Below are 20,229 nucleotides of genomic sequence, written 5' to 3'. Positions count from 1 at the left end.
ATTTTTTAGCTGTTTGAGGTGCTCAATAATCTCGTTGACAATACTGATAAATACCAATCCCAGTAATTGGGCATATGATTTTATCTGAAATTACATTTACGAATTCACTTATAAGGTTAAAATTAGAATGTCCGAATATGCAATAGAAAATATTACATCATTTGTTATAAAGTTTTATACGAAAACAAAAACGAAAAAAAATCTATACATTTTAAAGTATTTGTTATGGACCGTAGACCGCGGTGCCCTCAGAAAGTGCTCGCGGTGCCCTTAGGGCACCGCAGTGCACAGTTTGGGAACCGCTGGGTTAGGATAATATACATATATATCACTTACGGTATAGGATCGTAGGGGTATGTATGGGAGGTGGAGGGGGGTGGCACTGACAAGCATTGTCGAGCATGGTCGTGCACGTATGCGATAGCATAGTAGTATATTATTTATTATGTATACTATTTATGTAGCTATCAATGTATGCACGCTTAAAAGTATGGTACACTGATATAGTAGTTTTGAATTATAATATTCAAGGTGTGGGTAATGGGGAGGTATATTAGTATATTATTTACTATGCATACCTATTTTTTATGAAACTATTAATGTATGTATGCTTGGTGGTAGGTTCAAGGTGTAGGTAATGGAGGTAATTATATGATGAATATATTTTTAGTGATGGCCATTGATGAGAGGGTATGGTGTGGTATGTACTAGGTATAGATGGTACACGGTAGGGGTATGGTGTGATAAGCATTAGGTATTGATGGGTGTGGAGGGGTATAGTATGGTATATGATGTGCATGGTTGTGTACGTGCTTGTTAGCAGGCGTGTGGATAGTTTTGGGTGATTAGGGGGACTAGGCATCATAGTAGGCGTGTGGTGAGGTTAATATATAATATACATATATTATATCACTTACGGTATAGCATCGTAGGGGTATGTATGGGAGGGGTATGGGTAGGGAACTGACGGGCATTGCCAGGCATTGTCGGACATTACCGAGCCTATACCATAACCTAACCTAGCACGTATGCGATAGCATAGAACTATAGGTTGGGAGGGGTAGCCGGATTCATCGGATTTAGGTGTGATAGATGGGAGGGGGTGGATCTGATCGGTTACGTACGCGATGTTAGATGGGGTAGATATTCATGTGATAGATGGGAGGATGGGAGCGGGTCGAGCGTGGGCTGATATGTATGGAGGGTGATGGTATCGCACGGTATGGAGGGGAATGACAGGGCACAGCATAATTATTATTGTAGGGGTATTATTAATATTTAGGTAATGGTAACATTTTAAACCATGGATTGGTAAAATATTATCTACTCATTTACCATGTTAAAAGATTAATCCAGATGATATTCTCAATTAGTTTAGGATACATTTAAATTGTTGAAATAATAGCTAAGCAATTAGATTTTGTACATACTAACTTTCTAAACGTTAAGTTGATGGTCTTAGAAAAACAAAAATATTTCACCATAAGTGTGAAGTATACAATGTTATATGTATATAATAACGACTCGTTAACTTTGTGTGGACTGTGTTTTGAATGTTATATCGGTTAGCGATATGTATACTATACATTTACACTTTCACTTAGATGTATGGTATTGGGAAATCATTAATAATTTTATGTTTTAGGGGGGGGGGGTAAGGACGTGATAACATGGATGAGAGGGGGTGGGCACGGTCGGGCACGTTCGTGATAGAGCTATAGGTTGGTGGTGGGGTATGGCATGTTAGTGATATGTATTGATGGAAGGGAAGGGGGAAAGGTTGGATTCGTATGTGACATACATGGATAGGGAGGAGTGGGCAAGACCGGGCACGTTCGCGATAGCATAGCTAGAACTATAGGGTGGGCGGGGTAACTGGATTACCTGGATTTGCGGGGGGCCCAGAACCTACCAAAACACTCTACTTATCAGATGTATTATTACTCTATTATATTATTGTTTTTGATACATAGGTCGTAGGTACCTATAACAGTGCTACGGTGTGCGAAAATGCCAACTACAATAATTACAGGTAACACCGAGAAAGTCAAGACGCTCCGCGTACACACGATTTTACGACCGAATTAACGAAATGACCTCTCTCGGGCGTCATAATAAGCTCGCTCGGATTACTGCAGAATAGTGTACCGTACACGCTTATATACCATAATATTAAACACGGTATGCGTTATAGGGTTAAACGAAACTTAGAAAGTACTCGTCGAATGGCTAACGAGTCCGGTCGTTAATTTTTTTCCATTTCGAAATAGATTAACCTATACGTATATCACACTATCACCGCATGCGCACGGCGATTAAGGATATTCACTAGACTGCCGTATCGATCTAAATTTTATTAATGCCGGCAATTAATAGCTGGCGCAAATAATATTATTATATTACCGTCACCGCCGCCGCCGTGTTTACGATTATATTATTATATTGTTTCGTCACGACGATCGACTGCAGTTTATAACGCAATAATAACATATTATTGTATGATGTTATGACACCTAGGTGAATATAATAATATATTGTATTTTAACAACACGAGTGAAAAATTAAAAAGTTCCGAGTGCAGTAGAATACTTTTGTAATTAAAATTATTTTATAATGACTATGATCATGATATTATAGCTATACGACTTACGACTTCCAATTTATAATAATTATGCCTATTATTATTATATCCATATTATATAATTTAATACTGTCTATATTCTATAATATATATTGTAAGGCATTAAAACACATTAAATAATAATTATAATCATAACAATACATTGATAACAACACATTGTAGTGCCATGCGACACTCCTTAAGTATTACAAAAAAAATCATGAATTTAAAAAAAAAAAATTTATATTTCCAAAAATCTGAATTTGAATAGATTCATTACTAAAGGAAAAAATGGGAATGAGCATGTTTGGTGAATCACCCTGCAGTATATGCTTTATTAATAATATTATCATATTTTAGAACACTTAAATATTTTGCCTATAATAATATCTACCCATCAAATAATACTACTACTCAGTAATCGTTACGAAAATCTAAATGTCAATTATTCTGAAACTAAATTAAATATCTTAAAATGTGGACTGGTCGAACTCAAGTTGACAATAATTAACGAATCAGTTTTTAGAAGTCTTATCAGGTCCAACGGTCGGTAGGATTGACAAAAAGCACATGCAAATGAGCATACATTGTTTACCGTCGACGCGAGCTACGCCGAGTCGGAGACTTTAACGTGCGCGTGCGAGAGCGCTCTGCTATGTTATTAATACTGCAAAGTCATACACACACTAGTGATCACTTACTACGCACACATTTGCAAGACCCGCATATACATAAAATTTGAAAATTTCCTATTCTGAACTCCTTAAAAACTGTCCATTTAGGGGTATATGATAATAATAGTATTGAACATTTCTATGAAAATTAATTTTTGTATTTACCATAATACGGTTTTTTTGAGCGGTTCGAGAGTAAAAACACCTATTATCAATATTGTAAAAATATAAGTTAATCTATGCCAGTTTAAAAGAAAATGTTTGATATTTTAATTACTAAACTCAATAATTCAACTTCAAAAAGTAAAATATCACAAGTTTTAGAACTAAATATTAGAATATGAAAATAAAATATCGAAAATCGACTCTTATATGCAGCAGGCCTAGATAAACTTCTTGTCTCCGATTTGTATAATAACTACTAAGTGTCCATACTATAATTTCACTCAGTAAGCTATACTATTGGAAATACGAACTAAGTTTCAGTGTTTCACTAAAATTCACAAATTTGTAGTTATAGTGCAGTGTAAATTGGTGCGTTACTAACGCATATACGTGCAATGTGCATGTGCTGGAACGATGTGCTGGAGCGTTGTGCTATTTATTTTATACAAAGTCACTCACACTAATGATCACTTACTACGCACACATTTGCAAGACCGGCATAAATACAATTTGAAATTTGCCTATTTTGAACTCCGTAAGAACTGTCCATTTGCAATAGCTCATTTATTTTAACTTAACATTTGTCACCTACTATAAAATAAGTGTCTAACAAACGTCAGAATTAAAATATATAAATTATATCTCGGTATTCCATACAATATGCAAAAACAAATGTTTACAGAAATTCGAAAAACAAAAGTAGGGACATTATTCTATATTGGTATTTAATATTATCTATAACGCGCGTGGTATCATAATATTACGTATGTCATACCATACAAGACATGTATTTGATGTCGCAGAAGGTTAATTTTTATAATTGTTTTTCTAATTTTTTCAATCATCAGCTTTTTATTTAGGTACGACGGTGTTTTATTGTTTCCTTGCGAAGCGTTGGTTATATTATCGTCATTTCGACAATGGCATTTCAACCCGAAGAACAAAATGCAAATTATCACAAATCCAATTATCATTAAGTGACGCGAGCGTTTCGCCAATCGAAAATATATGTCAATGACTAATATAAATATTAATGCATAATAATATTATCGCACTTAAAATAACAATATTATGCACTTCAATTATGGTAAACGTCATTAGCGTGGAATATTTATAGTTTATGGAGTTATTGTTCCGTGTACAATATAATTCAGACGTTGTTCATTTGAGTTCGCAATAATATATATAATAGCTCATAGAAAATACATCATGTCCGTCGGTCTGTCAATCTGCCGCAGCAGTTAAATGGTCGTGGTACTATATACAATAATACTATGGTATAATATTATGTCCTTTTGTATAAATGCGTATAATATAATAATAATAATAATAATAATAATATTAACAATATGCGCGAAATGAGAACAATGGGTATAAAAACCTGCGTACACGTGAATTAACGGGGGAATGTCTATATATATATATTATATACACCGCGGGTTTCGCAATAATGCGGCATTCGATCCATATTTGTACAGAGTGATCCATTTAACTGCAGGCTATATACATACTAGTATAATTATTCCGAGTCAATTTTTCACGTATAGTTTGAAGAATTTATCACTGTATCTGTATATAGCCATCACTGATTTATACCATACGTCCATATATACCTAATCGGAATCTTAGTATTTTTCTAACGCGAATTTGATGTACCTATACAATTTTATAAACATCGATTATTGCGACGAACAACGATTTTCTCAAAAATTAAATATCGAGATGAACGGCGGATAGCAGGTCATTTTTGTTCAGCTAGTCTGCAATATAATATTGTCAAACGGTTATATAAATACATATTAATGACTATATTTGAACAACACTTGTTAGAGCGTGTAATAATAATATTTATATAATAAATATTATAATATATAATAAAAATATATAAAAATAATAAAAAATATTTGAACAGTTTAATAACATCATAATATTACTTTAAATAATGGATATGTATTTTATAGGTTGTCACTTGTCTCATTACAAACCAATTATTAAAAAACGTAGAGCTCGATTTTTAAAAAAAAAATCATTATAGTATTAATAATACTGCACTGTCACAACGAATATTGGATAGACCTCAAAATTGTTCTAATTAAAATAATTTTAATTTACAAAAAACCTACGGGAAAAAACGTAGTACCTATGCTACCAGATATTTTTCCTCTGCTAAGAAAGTTGAGAAATCATAGAAATGTTTTTGGGTGCAGTGTAGTGGAAAAATATCTATAAAACATGTTACATTTTGTAAAGAATTTAATGAATTATAGATTAGTTTTCAATATGATATATTTTATATTTTTTTTTTTACTGATTTGGTAATATGGTTTATATGGTAATAAACAGCGTTACGCAAAAAAATTAAAAAATATATTTGTATACACTTCAAATAGTACATAATATTATATTAAAGCTATTGTGGTCAATATATTGATATATCAAAGAGTAACGTATTCGAATTATATACATTATATATAGGTAACATAATAATAATAATTATATTTTATTTTTATTGGTCATGAAATTGAAGTGTCCGGTGCAATAACAGGGTATCTCCACTTTTTTTCAAAGTGACTTTTCCATGAAATCGTATAATTTCTGATTTCACTACTAAGGCCACTCCAATTAGGTACATATATTGTATATATTGTATATTGCTTAAAGAGAAATAACATTTTTAAAAAAATTACAGTTTTAAATTAAATATTTATACATTATATTATTATGTACGTTTCAATAACTGGTTGGATATATTACATTTAGTATTTTGATTGTTTTAAAGAATTCTATTGTGTTGATTTCGTTGTCTGGTTTTGTACCCAGACTTGTTCCAATTTAAAGTGCGGCTATTGAGTTGAGTTCCTCTATTTGTTTTTCATAATTTCTGATAATTATATTATAATCATTCGTTGAAATTGAACTCGTGCCAATAATGTACATATTAATATAATAATAGTTAACATTTCTATATACGTTTATGTACTTATAATGAAACGCGACAAGTTAAAACAAACAGGCAACAAGCGCGCATATATAGCTATTTTGTAAAAAAAAAAAAAAACTGCGTTAATACTTATTATTATCATTAAGTCAATAGCAGTCTGTTTTTTCTACTTATTTTTTTATCTGAGTCGTTTCCGTTAAATACAATAATATAATGTTATATTATGTTATGGCATACCTATATAACACAAATGCAGCAGACGGTCATTTGCGCCTGTCATTACATCGCGAACTGCCATCGTCGTCACATATTATACATTATATTACTTATATATTATATTAGTTATTATTTATTATTATAGTTATTATGGTACATAATACCATTTACCGTTCACCGCTAATCTCGCACGTACCTGCATGTACATAATAATAATATATATTAGGTAAGAATATTCTTAATCGTAATTTTTACCATAATATCCATATTTTAACCATTAAAATAATCTGCCGTGATTACAACTATGATGAGTATAGAGTGATGTTAAAGTAGGTATTTATTACCTCATCTGCAGATAGTGTTACAGAAAGCGACATTTTTCGTCAAATTTTTCTGGTTTTCGAATATTTATAGATTTTTGTACCGTAAACTAGGAATTAGGTACATGTTACTTTTTTCCTAACGAAGATGACCAGCCACTTTTAACGAAACTTCTTGGCGCGAAAAATGCGTTAGAAAATAAGAATATAGATTGTATGCAATCTGTAATACAATTTATATAACAGAAAATGGGTAATTTAATAAATGTATTTTTTTTTTATTTTAAGGAGGTCCCTGGGCCAATATCGCTCAAGATGGTGTGGTAGGTTATCAAAAAGTGTAAGAGAGGAGAGGTTAGATATTAGGGTATTTGAATGGTTGAAAGTGTTTTTGTGAAATGATTTATAATATAGTGGGAGGCTACAACGAATGGATGGTTGGGATTCCGAGGTCAGAGTGGGGGTAAAGATTGCTGATGTACTACAAGAGGAGCGTCACGTTACGCAAAATTTCCACGACAATGAAACATAAAGACATTTTTTTGGTTTTTCCAACAGGTGTAACAGGTGCTATATGGGGCAATATTTTTCAGTTTTAAACTCATGCGTTCATAATATACGGTTATTCCCAACTATTATAATATTATAATACATAAAACTTACATAAAAAAAAGGTATAATACATTATACTTTACCCTACATGTAAAAGCTAACGCATTATTATATTAACTAGGCCGTCACTATAACGCCCCCCCCCCAAAAAAAAAAAAAAAAAATAATAATAATAAAAATAATAATGCCCAAACGTGTTGGGTATAAATGTATATAATATGCGTAGCCCTAAAACAATACTCGCTCTGCACATTCAGACCACACAGATTTCAATAGGTCTGGAGAGGCAGCCGCAAAGATCGCGACGGTTTTGTATGTACGGTTTAATTAAACCGCCGCGCACGCATCGGTATTTCGGCGGTACCCACACGTAGGAAGAGGTACACATAACCATAATATGATAAGTTAAAATCTTATTTTTATAGTATTTTTATTATTATTATTATTATTATGTATATATTGTAGTATGTTATACCTAATGCGCCCGGTCCTGTAAATAGGCGTTTATAATAATAATAATAATATGCGCGCGCGTGTTATATGGTCACCGGATGATAGAGTGAAATATTATAATGATAATAAATCGGCGAGCGTATACGACCGATAGGTGGTATACGCGTAGTATATACCTCCACGTTTTACGGGTACCTACCTGTATATATATATAATAACATTATTAAACTATACGATTCGGATTATCGGCACGATCCATCTTGTCGTATAATAATATAATATTATTATTATTATTATTATTATTGCAGCATCGTCGATCGCCCGGCTCGCGTCGATCGCGTATTATAATTTATAACACACATTATTATTATTGTTGACCTCAAAGCTCGGCGCGAAGGCCCGCCGCCGCCTTACATCTTACCCACATACCTACCTACCCATGCCTACCTATTATAATAGGTGTCTGTATATTTTTTTTCTCGCAATTTTTTTATTCCTCCGGTTTTCGTCATAATATACATTTTACATGTTATTAATTTTTTTTCCTCTCCGTTCCCGCGGTGGCCGATAACAATAATAATTGCGCGTATCGAATCGCATCTGGTCCACGCGGAGGCGGCCCCGGCTATCGGCCGACCAATCGGATATATCGTGTCCGGTCGCCTCCCAACCGGCTATTGTGTGTCCAACAATCACGTGCCGCCCATAAAACAGATGATGATGTCGATTCGCACGACCTCGGTAACCTTTGCGCGGGCGCGTCGTACCTATGTATAATAATAATAATAATAATAATATAATATATATAATATACACATAGGTACCAGCTCCGTATATAATAGATAGATATATGTAGGTATAGGTATCGAATACCCAGTCATTATATTATTAATATTTTTCGTTTTCCGCGTCCATAAGACACGCACGCGCGCCAACACACATTATATATTAGTTTATAGGCAGTTATATGTAAAGCTAGGTGTAGGCCGCGACCTGCAGCAGTTCGCGTATTCCGGTACTTTTTTTACGCGCCAGATTGAAAACTTACTGCAAAACATACGAAATGTTGTACGATAATCTGAAATTGTGTAACATTAGGTAGGTATGTGGAGTATAATAATCATTATTGATCAATATCACAGCCAAACACTCAGCAAACAGTTCTTCTAATTTTTTTTTTTTAAACGTATGACGTTTGTTATATAATATAATCATTATACATTGTTATTTGACATAAACACATAATAATCATTGTTTTTATTATACTATGCAAATCGGAGGCTCGAAAACGATGGCTTTTCGAAAAAAACACACGGGGCCCGGTCGTGTTATTACATTTTTCTCTGGCACGAGGAATGGATTGCACAGATGGTGTCACTAATGTATTCTTAGAAATTGGGTCCATAGACTATGCTTATATCTTTGTTCCGCAGTGTGCTGTTGAAAAAAACCCGTTTGAATACGTTTGGTAGTTTCCAATATGATCATGGTCCCTGGATTTAAAAAAGGTTCTTTACTTTATATATTATTAGCTGTGTTACTCGAGGACAAATGAATCTGTTATGACAAAGAAATCCCTTGAATGGGTGATCCACCTGTGGGGGGGGAGGGTTAGTAATGAGTACATTTTTTACTTGCTTGGACCAATAGCTAACAGAAATAAACGAATATTCGATTATGGTTTTATTATCATTGATATAGTGAGTAAGCCACCCTAACATAACTGGTTCATAATCTATTATCTAAACCTTAATTAAATCGTGGAGATAAAAAAATAACGAATTCAAGTGTTCATTTATATTACCTGTTCTCGTTATGCTCAGCTAGGGTCACCAGTCAAACCAAACAATAAGATGATTCCTATCATATCCGAAGTAAAATACATATAGGCATTATTTTGACAAGCACTTGTCATGAGCTCCTCGCCTAAAATACAATTGAATATCAGCTCATTTCACACTCCGCTATGGCACTATTGATTCGTCCTCTAATTTCATCCAATATATACCAACCACCATCTCTAAAACAACAAATCCATAATGTGACCAGATCGTTCGTATGGAATTCAAATTCAACGGGGTTCGTTTAAACCTTCCAATCTCAGTCCACTTCAGGGCTCAGACATTCAGTCCATTAATCTTCATTAAATCATAGAACAATATAGAAGTGACACTCGATCAGCTGATTAGTTTACCTATTTACCTATTGTTTACCTATGATCTGAAGTCTGAACCTCGCGCGGAAAAACATGGAGATGTTAATCACACCAACATGATGTTAGACTCAAAGTCACCCATATTACGTAAACGTTTACTTCTACCTAGGTGGGATACGCTACACGGGGTCAGCTTGTTTACCATTCCCTATTTCACGTATGGCACGCTCTCCTGGAGACCATGTTCAAAGCCAAAATTGCCCGATCCGGTCCGTTCACGGAGTGTCGTACCCCTGATTAAATTGTCCCTGCTTCGTGGAATATAGAAGAAACAAAAATGATCATAAACACTTTAAACATCAAGAACTAAATCAGCTTGCAAAAACGCCAAAAAGACACTACTTCTTAATAGTCACTTAACCAAAGAGTATAAACAACACCGGAATCCACTAATTTAAGCTTCCTCGTGCACTGTCCTCCAAAATCCTGTCTGACGGCCTGAGGACTACATATACGCTTGCCCAATTGACTGTCACCAGTAGCTTCTTCTGATAATGTGAATATTATTGAACACCAAGTTACTTACTGTACAAAACGTGTATAAGGTTGTAGTTAATTTTAAAATTTAAAAACCTATATATTTTAATATCGATAGTAAATAATATCGAATATTTGTATGTTTGTAACTACGACTCGATTGTATAACGAACGTTAAAAAAAAAATGAGACATTTTTAAATTTGAATTTTTCATTAGAACAACACACCGCCATTACGCGTTGCGACACTTATCGACGATTATCGCGGACATGCGTTTTTGAAATTGAGAAAAAAAATGCGTTATATTTCAAACGGTAAGTACGGCCTGCAGTTCATACGTTGCGGGTTAGTTCGCGCGACGAAAGAATCACCGTGACGTCGATCAAAGTCTTAAGAGATCGCCCTAGAAGACTGTTACTGCAATACGCGCGCGTAGGCATTATACCTTTATAGTTTACTTATACCTATTCATACATCTCGTGCACCGCGGACGTCTATAATATGATAATACTATACAATACCCACGACTATATACACGCCACGACGGCGATCGATAGACGGGGAGTGAGAGAGAGGAAAGAGATTTCCGCACCGCCGAACGGTTGTTATTATTATTACTATTCCATTGTGCTTGATCAGTGTTTGCTCGCTCGCTGTGACGCTGTCTCCCGCGATTTCATTTACCCACACACACACACACAAACTAGTTAAGTATATAATAATATATATGGACGGTTGATTTAGACGTGTACGAACGGCGGTGGTCGTCGCGTCGCAGCGCATCCCCCCGGTGCATCGTCGCGGACTGCAGTTTGTAAGCGGCGCAGAGTGCATCACCGTCTCCGTACATAATAATATGATATTATATTATGTGTACCGCGGCGGGCCCCGTTTGTCCATAACAAAATGCATATTAGCACCGCGGCACACGGCGGAGATTCCAATCTGGTTTAAATGCAAATTTACGTGGCGAAACGCGTATATATACGTCGCCGCCGCCGCCGCGCGTTTCTATATTTTTTTCGGACCCCTTTTTTCTCCTCCTCCTCCTCTCTCATTTATATCGAGAACTCGTCATAGCCGCCGTCCGAGTGCGTATATTGACGAGAAGAGAAAGAGAAACCACACACACATACACATAGGTATTATTTATGTATAGGTACTTACCTACACTGTCGGTGGTATTATATTATATAGGTATTGTGTTACTGGCATATCATTATGTACTCGTCTTATCGACTATTGTATACGTCACGCGGGATGATCCGCTTTTAGCCGTGCGCCTGGCTGCACTCATTTCCCGAGTCGACTTCCACATTTTGTGTGTTGTTGAAGAGCAAAAGGTTTTTGTACCTACATCATTATATCATATTATATTGTAATACTGTTGGAACTATTTTAGAACACCGATATCGATTTTAAGAAAAAAAAAATATTATGTCATCTCGTCGCACAAAGTTCAAACGAATGTTAAAGTCTTCCTGCGTAGTTCCACTCCGCGGCTGTTCTAGTAATATTCGCCTAAACTATAAGCGCAATAATATTCTAACCTTTGCTTACAAATAAACCTAAAACGGCCTTTCATTTTTATACTATGGATAAAAAATCAATAATGCGCAACAAATACAATGACTAATGAGCACGTATTATTTTATGGCGATCGATGAACAAATAATAAAATAAATAAAAAATAGTGCAAAAATTTTGTTATCGGCCTGGGATCGAACCAGGACGTTCAAATACTTGTTGATTAAAACCGATTAGTTTCGCTCAGAACGGATTAAATAGCCATTGTTTTTCAAAGACGTAAAGACGATAAAATGTGAAAAAGAGATGCCCGGATATACTTTAACTGGCCATTAACACTTACACTCTTGCTATAAGCAGCTTCAGAGTATTTTGGTATCGGGTAGGTTATTTCACCGAAACATCTCTATATGTCGACGGCACCAATGGCCGTACAAGTGTTTTAGCTATTCTCTTGGGTATTTAAATAGTTTGTTTGTTATCGTGGTAACAAATTAAATAAACAATTTACTACAATATATATATATATATAAATCTATTATATAAAATTCTCGTGTTACAGTGTTAGTCTCAATACTCCTCCGAAACGGCTTGACCGATTTTTATGACATTTTTTATGCATATTCAGTAGGTATGAGAATCGGCCAACATCTATTTCTCATACCCCTAAGTGATAAGGGTTGTCCAGAAAAAAATAAAATAAAAATATTATTATTTACGATAGAAATATTTGTTTATATATGTTTATAAATCTACCGCAGGTAGATTGCCTACCTGATAATGTACTGCTGTGAATCAGAATTTTTATCCTGGGCAACAGAAAATTTAAGATAAATCTAGAACATCACACACCGAATATTAAATAACGCATTGAACAAAGTTTGAGTCATATACAGTTTGTACATTTAACGGGTAACGAAGTGCACGGGATCAGCTAGTAATATTATAAATTCGTTGTATGTATTAGTTCGTTGGATCAGGGCTTGGAACCGAAATTCAAAATACCGGTATTTTAACAGGATCCTATTGAAAATATTGGAATCGGAACCTTACCGAAACCCTTTTTTGATTTTCTTAGGAACCGAAACCGGAACCGGTAATTGTCGGGAGATCATTTTTCGGTTTATATCGGTTTTTTTCGGTTCTAGTTTTATTTAATTATTTAATATACTTAGGTAGGTAATACATATTAAATAAAAATAGTTGATTCATAAAATTTGGTCGTAAATGTATACTGATCAGTCAACCTGTTTTTTAAATACCTACAGAATATAATTGTTCATAAGGTTATTTTAATATTTTATTACATTGAATTTTACATGAAATATAAACTATACATTTTGTCTTTTAAACCGCCAAAAATATTTGTAAAAATCATATTTCTATCATATTTCTACTATGTAAAATCATATTTCAGTCTCTTATTATATCATTTATTATGGTCTTATATTAAATTAGACCGGAAATTATCAAAAATGAATTCAGATTTTGAAACTTAAAAGTTGAAATAAGAAAAAGTCAATTAATCCAAATAACTTTCAGTAGAAAAGTTATTTTGTCATTTTAATTTATACTAAAAATTATCAGTTAAGTATTAAATTAAGTACCTATTTACACAAAATATGATTTTTATAGAAAAAAAATCTTTATATACCTATTGTACAATTTCTGGGATAAATGTCAGTATTCAAGCTGCACCACAAGGCAACAGACTCACAGGCCACAACTATAGCTGAGTTAGTTAGTTAAGGATCTAAGGGCTGTATACATTCTAATCTATTGAACAATGACCATTTATTTCAATATCCTTTTCAATAGAAAATTATATACCTAGTATAAATTACCTATATATCAATATTAATTTACAATAACCTATAATTTAAGATAATATATCGAGGCAGAGTTCCATTCTCAAGTGTTATATATAAGCTAATTGGTGATATAAATAACTACAAAGTTGGTCACATGCACGTCATACAAAATTCTAGGATATTATTTAAATAAAACCAAATTTTATAGAGACCATTGAGTACCTATTTGAGTGTTTGATTGTATCAAATCATACGATGCACTGACTTCCAGTTTTTACAACATTAGCAAACCCTATTTTTTAAAATTTGTTTTGGATGTTTTAAAAACAAAATTACAGTAAACTTACTAAGTCCTTTAACCCAATAAGACTACTATTATTTGATTTTATAATTTTAGATTATATATGTATCCTTTGAACCATGGACCGCCATCCCCCACCCGGGCGTGGCAGTTAGTGCCCACTTGAAAATCCTGCCAAACTAAAAACACACGTGTTGAAATCCTACGCAGTACCCTCCACGTACCACAGTCAAAAACCACCAAATGGCCTAAGCTGCCGCGGGTGAATTAATGGAAAAATAAAAATAACATCACGGATGATCAAATAACATAATTTCATGATGAAATATATATTATTATCATTATTATTAAAGCTTACGTATAATAGCGGTCCTGCAGCGAACGGCAGTGACAAACGGATCACTCGTACACATATTATGTGCGTTTATCTGTTCGATATCTCGTGTTTCCTCTCCGATATTTTATATTATTATATATATATTTTTTTTGTTCTCTTCTCCTTCTTCATTTCGTTTGTCGTTTGTCTATTTCATATTATCCTCGTGTACACACACGTCGGCGTGAGAGTATACCTATATACGATTATCCTATACGGTATACCCGCTATTCGTGTGTAATATACGCGTATATTATTATCATCCGCAGCATGATGCGCGAGCTGCAAAAGAATGGCCAAGCGCAATCGTCGTCGTGCGGACCGCATATATACATGTATATTATAATATATCGTGTACAAATATAATGTGTTTGCGTGTATACGTGTATACGAGTGTGCGTGTGTGGGTATAATATGCGTGTATATAGGCACGTGATAATATTATACATGTATATAGGTACCGCAAGTGTATACATACGTGCCGGCCGGGTGTCCATTCAAACGTCCGAATAACTAATCAGGCCGCTTTTAGTGACAAATCACAGCCATCGGGAAACCTCTGTGCCGCGCGCCCGTGATTGATCGCTTACAAGACGCGCGCGACCTCCATTCGACTGCGCATCGGATGTATATACCCACATTTGTATATGTACACACACACACACACATATATATATATATATAATATAATATGTATAGTGCCGTGTGAGTGTATTTACAGGATATATATAGGTGTACGACGATGAACACACCGTGCAACGATCGGCCGCGTTTCTGTATACGTAAAATGTACATAATATAGCCATTATAGGGTGTTCCTTAGCCATACGGGAAAAAAAAAAATAATGAAATATTTTTAGTCTCACCCCCTAAATCTGTGTGTATACGTATAAAAATGAACTACAAGAAGTTTTAGGTCAATCAAATAAAGTTAACCCGTGCCGACTTGAAGTTGAAGTTTGAGCTTAATACATTTTTAAATAATTCTAGACATTTTTGGTATTTCCGTAAATATTTCGTAAACCGTTATGTAAATCGTATTTTTTCATAATACGGTTTTTCAATTAAATTAAATTTTCAATATATTTTATAGTTTAACATTTTTTGATAAATCTATTTATTTACAAGATGCATAAGCTTTAATCTTAAAATTCACAATTTCTCCACAAATATATTATTTACATTTTATTATTTTGCTGCAGGCTTACCGTAGGACTAGTCTTGCTTTATAATTTATAATTGGTATTATTTTGTTTGTGATACTCGTTTATTTCAGTTGTGTCAACGTCTTATGTGTTAAAGGTTAATTTTTGTTTGTCGTTAGTAATTCATAATAATTTAAGTAGTAAAAAGTCAATAAAACTGAGAAGTGATTTTAAAATATTTTTAATCGGATCTCAAATTACACAAATTCAGGGGTAAAAACTTTCATCTAATGGGCAAGTACTTTCTGTATTTTTCTACAATATGAGAACCGTTAATCTTACTCCTAGGAAAAGTGCAGCGTTAGCTGTACGAGTGTGTTGCATTTTTTGGGAAAAAGTCTGGATTCCTATTCGAGCTATTCATCATTGGATAACCAAATTAATTAACTTGTATGACAAATGGCGTAATCTCCAGAAAAATGCTCAAAAAATTGGCTAAAACTCAGCAGATATAAATGTTATATAATATTATTGTCGTCGTATTCGTTTTAATAGTAATTTAGTGATGATCAAAATTGGTCTCGGTCTTGCAGCAAAAATAAGACACTTGTAGTCTTATACATTTTTTTTCTGCGAAAACACATTAGTGTATCTAGATTTCATTAACTAAAACTTCATAATAAAAATAATAAGAATTTATTTGTGTTGTTATGAAATTTGATCAGTATTCGAGGAAATGGCGAATTATTGAAAAAAAGATTAGAAATATAATGGGAATTAACATTATAAAATAAAATAGTTGTTTCATACTAGTTAACAATTACAGAAAAATGATTTCATTTTCCCAAAATCGATAAGTTGCATCTTAACGATTGTAGCAAAAAACCTACACACAACTATAACAAGAATTTAGTTTTTTTTTAAATAAATTTTGTGAAAATAGCAAGAGTCTTGCTCAATACCAAGACCAAGACCAATACTGAGTCTGCAAGACCAAGACCAATACCAAATTCGCACGCTCCTCTACTCGTAGTCCTAATTCTAATAAGAAGTAAAAATATTGTATGGAATTACAAAAAAGGAAAAAGTTCTATATGTATATCGTATCATTTAGTTGGAAGAATGAAAAGGTTTTATACACAAAACTTTTTTATTCTTATACACTTTTTTTTCCAGTTTTTTTGGGTTTTATAAAATATGTGGATGTCTAATACTTAATAGGTATTAACAATGTATCTGACAATAATTGTATTTAGCAGGAGTATAATATACTTTATAATGTAAAACAGTTGCATGATTTTTACCATTGAAAAAAAATATTGAGCTTGTACAGTAAGTTGTACATATAGGTACAGTGGTGGTGTGTCACCTCGAGTTCATCTAACCCGACCGAACCATTAACCGTATTATTAGCCAGCATACGAATTTTTAAGCAAAAGGTACGTAAAAAATACGAAAACCGTAATTTTAGTGTCTGTATATAATATATGTCGCAAATTTAAATTAGCCCTAAAGGTCACCAATACTAACCTTACACAAATACATACGGATACCAAAAATAAAACTTCAAATACAATAAACTACGCCGCGTCGCATATCCAAGTACAGCCAAGGTATAATGATTTTTAGATAACATAATATACTATAGCGACAAAAACAAGTCATCGATGGATACTAACACACACAACACGTACGTAGTTCTGCAATAGGCATTATATATTATAGTCATCAGCTCCACTCCGCTTCGACGATCGGTATTGCTGTGCTAAGGCATAATATATTATATTCTCGAATGCACGAAATTAATATAACTCTGTTCATCACGGTGCTAGCTATAAATTCGAAAGCGTATGTAAATGTAATCATATAATATACATATGTATACCGGCTATAACGGATATATGGCAAACATCCGCCTGACATATTGTTTTTAAGTTTTATAAATTTAATCCAGTCGAAAATTACTCGAAACACTTAATGAACTATATTATATAATATTATTTACTAAATACTAAAGAAATAGTAATAAATTATAAATAATATACACAAATTATAATAAATTGTAAGTATTTCCAGTAATTTTCGACTGCATTTAAATCCGGGCCCTAATTATAATACACGCGTTGTACCCATATATACCTACGAATAAAACTCTATAGGAAATTTTAATTAACCGTCCAATTTTTGCTAATTTATTAATCCATAGCGGTTACACATTCAATAGCAAGATACATTATACCTATATGTGTAAACACGTTTTTGTTCGTACAATATTTAATTATTCGTCGTAAGTGCCGTCTTCTACCTAATTGCGTCCATACCTATACCATGTCATAAAAACTAAAAAAAAAAAAAAACGTAACGAATATTATAATTTGTTCTCGAATCGTATATATAATACCAGCTACGACTTACCGGTATCCATAATGGTACCAAATTAATTGATTTTCGTATGAGCTTAATATTATTACAGATCGATAATTATTAGGTATAGTATTAATATGTGTATGCGCCGAAAAGACGTGAAGAACTCCAATACGGACCTATTCGCGATGATATGCGTACCTGTAAAATACGTTTAATTTTTAGAATATAATAAATTACGTTTATTTCTTATTTTCTTAAGTGTTCTCGACGCACTCAAACCGCTCCTATACATTACGGCAGATTCGTTATTGATATTATTAATAATATTAATTAGGTATGTTTAATCGCGGTGTACACGTTAAATTAAATTCTGTTGCTATATATTTGGTAAGTATGTATAATATTTTCCATAACGGTACGCTGGCCTTCACGCATACTGAATGGAAGTATATATAGGTACGTGGGCATCAAACTTCTGTGAGGCTAATATCAGACCTTTGGAAAAAATTATTTTTACAATTATTACTGCGTAGTCCATTACACGAGTACCCGCTTACCCATGTTTAAACAGTTTGCGCTTGTGCACTTAAATGTTATGAACTGGCTTCTATGTGCACATTATTTGGTTTAGATAACACACCCAGTTTTGGATAATATATTGCATAATACTGGACAAAAAGTCTGTATGATAAAAGTTGAATTTGTCACTCGCTATAAACAGCATCGATAATAATAATAATATATAATATTATTAATAACAAAGCCAAACAATATTGATCGTGAATAATTACCTATTAATCATGCGGAGTATGATTAACTTCACCAACATAGACTTATAAACTAATTGTCGGTTTTTGTCATAGTAAATTAGCATTTATCTCATCGTCAATATTACATCGCATCTAAGTCCTGTGTGGACAAATTAAATGTATCAATTTTAAACAGTAAAATATTATGTCATGTTCAAAAACATTAATCATCATCCGTTAATCATAGAGTTTGTTTGCCAAACATATATTACATAATATTGTACACTGTTTTTGGTTCAATCGTTGAAATTCGCACAACTGGTTTAAATATTTCAAATATATACATGCAACTGGCAATTGTAACTTGAGGACACCTCACCCGCAAGTGTTGCCTCCGTCTTACAAACGTACAACATAACAAATTTGTGTCCAGTATAGAACCAATTTTTTGTTAATTAATTAATATTAGAGCGAATTGACCTATGATCAATTTTAAAAGTAAGAACGTTATAATATCTGCATGTTTTATTGTTGGATTTTTACGGTATTTCAATATTTAAGTGAGTTATGAATGTTAAAAATTATATTTTATATTTTAATAATTATTACGTACCTGTTCAGCATATAAATATCGTTTAAAAATGTCAAAGAATCGTAAAAACCGTGACGAGTGTTCACAGATTTCTCGAGTTTGATAATATTGGTCACTATAAAATATATATGATATTAAAACTATAAAGCTAAACAAAATTGGTCAAACGCTATTACCTAAGTATGTAATTATTTCATCTTCCACGACATTAGAGCTATGATTAAAACAATCTCGAACGAAATATTATGGCTACAGGCATGGACTCAAGTAATGATGTAAGCTTGAAAATTTTCAATTGAAATTTTTTTTTTTCATTGAAAATTTCTGAAAATTTTCAACTTTCTTTGAAAATTTCTGAAAATGTTCAACTTTCTTTGAAAATTTTAATTTTAATGTATTTTAATTAATTTTTGAGGTTGTATGATTGGTATCACTGTATCACAGCTGTTCATTTTGATGGTTATCAATGTTCTTCTAATATAATCATCGAGATGTAGCATTGTAGCCAAGGTGGATATATATAATTTCTTAATTATAATATAAGCGTTTAATTTGTACTTGCATAGTAACATGATGTTAGTATGTTACCACTTACAACCAAGTACCAACTAACAAAAGACTGTTTGATTTAAAATAATTACCTACTTTGTGATCTATATATATATTT

The sequence above is a fragment of the Acyrthosiphon pisum genome, chromosome A2 (assembly GCF_005508785.2).
Source record: "Acyrthosiphon pisum isolate AL4f chromosome A2, pea_aphid_22Mar2018_4r6ur, whole genome shotgun sequence".
In the NCBI taxonomy this organism is placed as follows: Eukaryota; Metazoa; Arthropoda; class Insecta; order Hemiptera; family Aphididae; genus Acyrthosiphon; species Acyrthosiphon pisum.
This window is presented reverse-complemented; position numbering follows the sequence as displayed.